Source organism: Engraulis encrasicolus, chromosome 10, assembly GCF_034702125.1.
Source record: "Engraulis encrasicolus isolate BLACKSEA-1 chromosome 10, IST_EnEncr_1.0, whole genome shotgun sequence".
In the NCBI taxonomy this organism is placed as follows: domain Eukaryota; kingdom Metazoa; phylum Chordata; class Actinopteri; order Clupeiformes; family Engraulidae; genus Engraulis; species Engraulis encrasicolus.
Window position 1 is genome coordinate 18,562,315 of NC_085866.1, and position 7,500 is coordinate 18,569,814.

The 7,500-nt window shown below is 43.0% G+C and overlaps 1 protein-coding gene across 2 annotated transcripts in view; it reads left to right on the forward strand.

Moving 5' to 3' along the window:
* The window catches only part of cep104 (centrosomal protein 104), an 89,521-nt gene that overhangs the window by 45,648 nt on the left and 36,373 nt on the right, over positions 1–7,500 (forward strand). The gene's annotated exons all lie outside the window — the stretch shown is intronic.

Sequence of the window (7,500 nt, forward strand, 5' to 3'; positions counted from 1 at the left end):
CCAAAATTGGGTCGCGGAGGGGACATGGGTGGGTCGCGGAGCAAAGAATGGGTAGCGCAATCCTTTTGAAACCGACGATACGTATAACGCGCTGCGCTGAGGAAGAGAAACAGCTGATCGAACTGCATGACCACTCAATGATAGCAGCATTCAGCAAAGTCACTTTGTGTCGGTTCTGGTGCCATGTCACAGCTGAGTATTCCACGTGTCCACGAGACGGGCTATTAAAAAATATTTCAGCACACTATCTTTGTGAAAGTGGCTTCTTCACACCACAACTCAAATCAAGACCAGCGTCCAGGTTGGACACTGAACTGAATGATATGCTCCGTCTACCATCCTACCGGATTTTGAAGCCCTTGTAATTAGTTTAAAAAAACACACACCCCCAACTCTCCCATTAGCCTAAAGGTGTTCCTGTTGTGCAAGCTAGGCATACGTGATAATAATCGCAGTGTTCTGTTCATTGCTGCGTTCACAGGCCTACTGCTATTCATAATAAATCAGATGATTTTTAAAGTCAAGACATAGGCTAGCTGTTCCTCAGATACATGCTGCAATGTTCACACAGCCCACTTTTTAAAATGTAGGATAATGTTAAAATGACCATGCAGATGCAGAACACAAGTAGGCCTATGCATAGCCTTTTATTATTATTATTATTAGTAGTAGTAGTAGTAGTAGTAGTAGGCCTAATAATAATCACAAGAAATACATAAATAATAGATATAAAATAAATGTATAATAAATATAGGCCTATATTATTTATAATAAATGAATAAGAAATAATAATAATGTCATTAAACAGGCCTATTGTGGTTATATATTGAGAAATACATTGAATTGACTTGAACGCCAAAAAAATTTGGGTCGCGACCGAATGAGAATGGAAAATGTTGGGTCCCGAGACTGTTCCAGTTGAGAACCACTGATTGAATTGAGAGTGTGTTTTGAGTTTTGAGCGTGAGAGTGAGAGTGAATGTGTGTAGAAATTTGTTTTCTGTAGAGAGAGAAGCACCCACTGTGGTGGTTTGAGGGCTGTGCTAGATCATAGCAGTCTGGTGATTACAACCCCACTGGTTGACATACTGTATACTGCACCTCTCTTGTGTTTTCACCACAGCAATACACAAATGATCTGAATGATGTCAGTACATACACACGCACGCGCGCACGCATCTCATACAATGTAAAATTCACCTCTTTCTATCACATATAGAATACTATATACAGTATATAACACATGCGCATTTAGAAAGAGCTCAGTTTGGATGTCATAAACTGTCAGTTTGAGAGAGTGAATGCTTTTCTGTCCATGTAAGTCAGAGTTACTCACACACACACACACACACACACACACACACACACACACACACACACACACACACACACACACACACACACACACACACACACACACACACACCTCTTCTATCCTGAGGTGCCTCCTGAGGAATGTTTGTTGGGCAAACTGTGGCGTTGGTCAACACTCTCTCTCTCTCTCTCTCTTTCTCTCTCTCTCTCTCTCTCTCTCTCTCTCTCTCTCTCTCTCTCTCTCTCTCTCTCTCTCTCTCTCTCTCACACACACAAACACACAAAGGCTGCAGAGTGAGGCCGTCACCAGAGACAGTGGCTCTCTCACAGCTCAGCTTTCAACTTCCTGCCCGACGTGTGTGTGTGTGTGTGTGTGTGTGTGTGTGTGTGTGTGTGTGTGTGTGTGTGTGTGTGTGTGTGTGTGTGTGTGTGTGTGTGTGTGTGTGTGTGTGTGTGTGTGTGTGTGTGTGTGTGTGTGTGTGTGTCTGTCTGTCTGTCTGTGTGTCTCTGTGTCTGTCTTTGTGTGTCTACGTGTATCTACGTGTGTCTACGTCTGTGTTTGTTCAGTTTTCATTTTCTCTCAAACATATCTTCTGGCTTCCTTATTTCTCTCATCATTACTGCACCCTCTTTTCTATGCACTCTTCTGTGGGTGTGTGAGTGTGGGTGTGTGTATGTGTGAAAGCTTGTGTGGAAGAGAAGACGATATTATTAGACCTTGATGATATTATTAAGGCCTACCGTCAGCTTAATGTATAAGGGGAAGTCGCATACTTGGTGTACGCAACAGGGCTTGACACTGGCACCTGCCAACCGGCCAAATGCTGGTAAAACTTGGCTGTGGCTTGTAATACTTTCAGTGTCACTAGCCAATTTGACTGGCAGTTTATTCTTTGGTATGCCATCATAGTAGCCTATATTCTTGTTTTCCCCTTGTGCATCAATTGTTTGCATTCAAGTTCAAGAAAAAGCCCAGCAACTTAGTTTCTGTTTGCTTGTAGAAAGCTGTACACTCATCTTGATTTAGCACCTCATCTTTTTAGGTTAGACGTACACTTATCATAATAAAGAAAAAGAAAACAATATAAAATCTGTGGCTAGTGCAATACCTGAATGGCTAGTGACTTGGGAAAACCACTAGCCACAGTGGCCGGTGGGTGAAAAAGTTAATGTCAATGGTACCCAAACATACTCGGTGTGTCTTTAACGTTTAAAGTGAAACGTGTGTTTATAAGTTTGTTGCGAATTGTATCAGTTGAAGTCCGTGAATTAGACTCGGTTTAACTGGCTGAGTACACTTAAAACATGTATAAGGATGGGGTGCTGTGGCGCAGGACGCTAAGCCCCCCACAATTGGGCCCATGGGTAAACGGGTTCGAGTCCAGTTTGGGTCATCTCCCAGCCCTTCCCCATCTCTCCCTAACACTCGTTTCCTGTCATCTCTTCACCGTCACTATCAAATAAAGGCATAAAACGCCCTGACCCTACCGTCCCACTGTTGTAGCCAAAATCAAAACTCATCAGACCTGGCAACAATTTTCCAAAATCTATTGCCCAATTTTGGTGGGCCTGTGCAAATTGTAGCCTCATTTTCCTATTTTTAGATGACAGGAGAGGCACCTGGTGTGGTCCTTGGCTGCTGTAGCCAATCTGCCCCAAGCCTCAACATGCTGTGCGATCAGAGATGCTCTTCTGCATACCTTAGTTGTTAGGAGCGATCATTTGGGTTACTGTTGTCTTTCTAGCAGCTCAAATGAATCTGGCCATTATCCTCTGACCTGTTGAGATGGTTGTGTATGAATATCCTAGCAGATCAGCAGTTTCTGAAATACTTTTTTTTTTTTAACCGATTCTGATGCTGGATTTGAACGGCAGTAAATTGTAAATTGAGTTGCCACCATATGGATTGGCTGAGTAGAAATTGAGAATGGCATCAATGGGCAATTGGACAGGTGTGTCCAATATAGTGACCGGTGAGTGTATAAGAAAATGGACTCCAGTAGATGTTGGCACATGCGTAAGTCAACATACAGAATAATAAATATAGCATAGATTTACAAAGAAAAGGTCTATCCTCATTTTCAAAGTTTAATTGCAACATTTTGGTCAAGTCCCGAAATGTAATTAAACTTGGCAAATCAGGACAGTGCGTGGGGCCTTGTCTTCTGTAATGTTCACCTTGGAGATGTCCAACGTACCTGACCAAAGGAGTTGTTTAAGATGGCCTCTGAAATGCATTTAATACAATGCCATTCAATTCAAGGAAAACAATTGACAATCGAAAGGGTAACAGTATGCAGCACACTGCAGCACAATAAACAATACACAGTGAACAATGGAAATGATAACACAATACAGTACAAAACAATGCAATACAATAGACCAGGGCTGTCAAACTCAAATTGACTGAGGGCCAAAATCAAAACCTGGAGCAAAGTCGTGGGCCGAACTCCACAGTTGTTTAAAAAAATGGACTAAAATTGTGCATGCATGCATTTCATAATGATAATCAAATATCACATACACTCTTTCCCATCATATTTGTTAGTTCAAATGTGTCTACACATCCTGTGACACAGCAAATTTCATGTTCAAGTCATATTACACTATACATTGATGGTGTATGTGGGCCAACTGTAATAGACATTTGAAATGATCTCCCGAGCCGAATAAAATGGCTCCGCGGGCCACATTTGGCCCCCGGGCCTGAGTTTGACATGCAATAGACAATAAAAACTCTAGAAAGGCAATCCAAATGGTTTACACATGTACTGTATATCAGTATAGACGTATGAAAGTGAAAGTGAAAGCCCTGGGAAACTCTGACTCCCATTGTCATTGTGACATAGCACTCCATAGCACACAAGTGCACACTGCACACAAAATTGCATTTATGCCTCACCAGTGCAAGGGGGCAGCCCCTAATGAGAGCAGTGCGGTGGGACGGTACCATGCTCAGGGTACCTCAATCATGGAGGAGGATGGGGGAGAGCACTGGTTAATTACTCTCCCCACCAACCTGGCGGGTCGGGAGTCAAACCGGCAACCTTTGGGATACAAGTCTGATTCCCTAACAGCTTACCCATGACTGCCCTAAAGTACATATATGAAGTACATATAGGCCCCTGTGTGACCACTGTGTGTCTATTAAGAGCTTCTTGTTACCAAAATGGCAAATGACAGAGTGTTGAGACCTGTCCCATTACTGCCATTTCCACTACTGTACTACCACACTCACTTTTGCAGGTGCATCTGCAAGTGTAGTTTGTCCCAATACATTCAAGCGCTAGGGAAGTGCTTGAAATCCCCTCCAAATGTCACCTTGAATGAATTGGAGTGAATGTGGAACTCCCTCTTTACGAACAGAGTGGAAAATGAAGTGTCAGTTAAGTGTGAGTGGGGAGAAAAGGCATGCAGTTTTAAAGTGATCAGCGATAATGTCAGCAATGTCAGCAATGTTGTCAGTTAATGTCAGCAATGTTGTCATAATGAATTTGAGGGTTTTTTTTTTCAGCAGACAGTCTTATCTGCACCAACAGGCTTTGTGATGTGCAAATTGAAGCCCATGTTTCTTGGCATGTTTTGTGTCTGCAGATGAGGGTCGCCAGCAGGCCTATTCATTATTTGCTGAAAATACTCAACTACATCATAACAACATTGCCATGACAGTACAGAGAGCCTTAAGTAACAGTTTAAGACATAGCCATTACACTTTTGGTGACAGTACGGTTATAACATAGGCTCTGCGCTAAGGGGTTAAGGTGTGTAATGTAATGCCCATATTTGTTGGGTTAGTAGCACTTAGTATTTGATGAATGTAATGTAATGCCTGGGTTTGATGGCTTCATGTTTAATGTGTACTTCATGTTTAATGTATGTACTGTAAGTTGGCGCCCGTTTGTTTGCTGGGATACTATTTAATATGTGTAAGTCGATGCCCATGTTGTTGCGGTTACGTTGTTGTGTAATGTAATGTGCGTGTAAGAGGAAGCCTGTAGTTATCTGCACGGTACCCTCCCTCTTAATCCTCTCTGCCCTTTAAGCTCCGATACTGCACCCAGGGCAGGGCAGGGAAGGGCAGGGGGCCCGATAGTGTGTTTTGTGTCCCTTGTGGGCCCCCGTAGGACAGAATAGGGACTAGGCCGTGGGTTGGTGTGAGACATTTCTGCGGCGTTGCCCCTCGTATCCCGGGAGACGGCCCCAGCACACCATCGCCATGGAGATTAGGTTTCCTGTAATTAGAGGGGGAGACGGATGGCCAGAGACACACGGGGATAAAAGGTGGCCTGTGTGTGTGTGTCTGTGTGTCTGTGTCTGTGTCTGTGTGTCTGTGTGCATGTGCATGCATCCGTGTGTGTGTGTGTGTGTGTGTGTGTGTGTGTGTGTGTGTGTGTGTGTGTGTGTGTGTGTGTGTGTGTGTGTGTGTGTGTGTGTGTGTGTATTGGGGGGGGAAAAGGTAGCTTGTGTGTGTGGGTGGCCTAACTCGGACTCTCTCTCTCTCTCTCTCTCTCTCTCTCTCTCTCTCTCTCTCTCTCTCTCATACACACTGCTTGCCTTCTCTTTGCTTTTCTGTGTGATGAAAACACTGTTCAGACATGATGACACTATAAGACCACTCTCCTTCTGACTATTTGCCTTTTCGTAGTTGTCTTCCTCTTTCTGTGTGTGTGTCACATTTTTGGTTGTTTTGTGTATATTTCTGAACATGATTTGCCTGTACAATAGTGTGGCAGCTGTGCGTGTATTTGCGTGTGTGCAAGCCTACGTGTGAGTGCTTGTTTTCTCCAGTGCTTGTAGTGGTATGCTCTCTCTTTATCTCTCCTCTACTCTTTCTCTCTCTCTCTCTCCATCTATTTGCATCCCTCCGCTCCTTCCTCTTGCACCCACGTATACTCTCTCTCTCTCTCTCTCTCTCTCTCTCTCTCTCTCTCTCTCTCTCTCTCTCTCTCTCTCATGGTTCAATTCAGTTCAACGATGAACTGCCTCATTGGCGACAGTGCGTGTGACTCCGTCCCTAGTTAACTACTGTGACAGTGCCATATGTCTTTGGGTGACAGCGGGCGTACTCATTCAGCATGCATAAATGAGGGCTTCTTTTGCCTTTTCCCATGGCTGCATATGGTACTTTTTTTTCAAGCATACATTTCTCATGTGAGAAATTCATGGTAATATACATTTCTAGCTCCATCTAACTTTCTAATTTTGCATGTGGTGTTGATGCAAAGTGTCACCCCTCACATTTCTGCAGATTTGTAAATATATCTTTTCATGGGACAATAATAACCCAGTAAGACACGGCCCCTGTTATAAATTAGCTGTTTCCAGACTTGCAATGACCAAGTTGTAATGTGTTACTAAAGGCCCTGTGTACTGTCTTAGTGTACTGTCTAAAGCTTTTTCAGATATTATTAGAGCATTCCACTGGTGGGACGGTATGTGTTAAGGGGGGCCTACAGAAATTTCACTTTGACACCTCTGGTAACAAAAGAGAGTATGCCTCTATGTTAAAAGATCATGATTTTCTTCTGTAGTCACAGTACATGTTAACATGCATGTTTCTTTTGGAGAAATTGTGCTTCAGTGCTTCAAAGCAATGGTCACGGCAATCATGCAGCTCCAAAACATGTCAGTCCTACCAAGCATGACACTTTTCTTTACTACTAGTCACTTGGTTAGCACCACACATGCTTGACACAATCTTAGTTTATCTCTGTGACATCAGACCACTGGACATGGTTCCAGCAATTCGTATCCTTTGTTTATTTGTCTCTGATGAGAACAAGATAAACAAATTGGCTTTAAATGGTGTCAAGCATGTGTGGTGTTCACAATGGCCAATCATGTGGATGATCATGTGAGGAAGAGAGTAGGAAAGAGACATGCTTTAAGAGAGTGGACTTTCTGTGTGTTAAGCTAAGGGAACAGCTAAAACAGAATCATGTGTTCAACATTATCAAAGGGATAGCCCCTAGTTATTTGGGTTCCCAAATTGTAATGGTGCATACTCAACATGCCTATGAAAAAAGAGCAAGTGCCTGGTCCTGTAAGGTTCCATCTGCAAACACAAAAAATGGTGTTTAAACAAAGGGCTAGAGGTTTTTTTTGTGGAATAAAGTAGATAATTCGGATTGTGACTTAGAAATGTGATTGTATGTGTATATGTGATATTTGTTACATGGGTTTGTA